The sequence below is a fragment of the Rhincodon typus genome, chromosome 22 (assembly GCF_021869965.1).
Source record: "Rhincodon typus isolate 14 chromosome 22, sRhiTyp1.1, whole genome shotgun sequence".
Lineage (NCBI taxonomy): Eukaryota > Metazoa > Chordata > Chondrichthyes > Orectolobiformes > Rhincodontidae > Rhincodon > Rhincodon typus.
In genome coordinates this window covers 48,764,659-48,765,957 of record NC_063353.1, presented here as the reverse complement: position 1 = coordinate 48,765,957, position 1,299 = coordinate 48,764,659, and positions in this window count along the sequence as shown.

Genomic DNA, 1,299 nt, shown 5'->3' with positions numbered 1-1,299 from the left:
GATGGGAGAGAGTGAGTGAAAGGGAGGGAGAGAGTGAGTGAAAGGGAGGGAGAGAGTGAGTGAAAGGGACAGAGTGGGGTGATAAAAGAAAATGTCGAGGGGTAGAATTTTCTCCTCCCAGGTGTGATGTAAATAGATGGAGAAAGTAAAAACAATTGGAATCTTGACATTGAAAAATCATTGAGAATTTCCCCTCAGCACTTGAATGACGATCTCTGAATTTGACCAGTGACTGGCAACTACCCTACTTCCTTACATTTGCAATCTCCAACTGGCTGAATTAAAACACCACTTCCTATTCTCCTCTCTTTCCAACAAACTCAAAGCGAGAACTCCAGGTGTGTAAATTTGAGAGGAGACCTAGCAGCTGTGGCTCACCAAATGCTTGTCCATCCATCATCCAACTATGTGCGAACCGGACAATGTCCCCCTGCATAGTCCATGGGCGCCAACCTCCTCAAACCTTCATCAACACTGGTTAACATTGGCAAACCACCAACCTCACCACATCACCATGCCCACTTTCTGATAAACACGGCTCTTTAATCTGAGCTCAGAGACACAGAGATCTTGCATGCTTATGCCAGGTCACTTTGTATGCAAGGACACAGCCAGCTCATTGATCTACACAGGCTGCAACTGAGCTTGCCCCTTGGCATCCACTGACTTTTCACTACCTTGGAGGCTGCCAGCTTCTGGGAAGCAGGCAGGTGGTTTGTCATCACAAGGGGAGCATTGAACAGTAAAGCATTGGACATGGTCTCTGTTTGGCATTGTGCCACATCAACATCAGACCTGCAATGTGTGTCAACACTTTAGAGGCAAACACACTGCATGTGCTTCAAGTAAACGGCCATGAGTGAAAGACAAAGGGGTGTAGTCCTTAGTGAGGTGAAGGAGAGCCACAGTCAGTTCTGATGGGTATGACTACAATCAGTCAAGGGGTTGATGGCCCTGAATAATCAGGCACTTGGTTCAAACTAGAGTTCAAGGTTCTAGTCTTGAGATTTATTCATGGTCAGCCCTGCAGATGAAGTGCAACCAGTCCAGGAACTGGAGCTAGTTCAGACATGGCGCTGTGGAGATACCAATCCAGGGAGTAGGTAAATTTCTCTTGCAGTGAGAAAGAGAGGGATTGAGATTAGTGGAATAAAACAAAACAAAAGAACTATAGATGCTGTACATCAGGAACAAAAACAGAAATTGCTGGAAAAGCTCAGCAGGTCTGGCAGCATCTGTGAAGGAAAAAAACAGAGTTAACGTTTCGGGTCCGGTGACCCTTCCTCAGAACGTTATGAG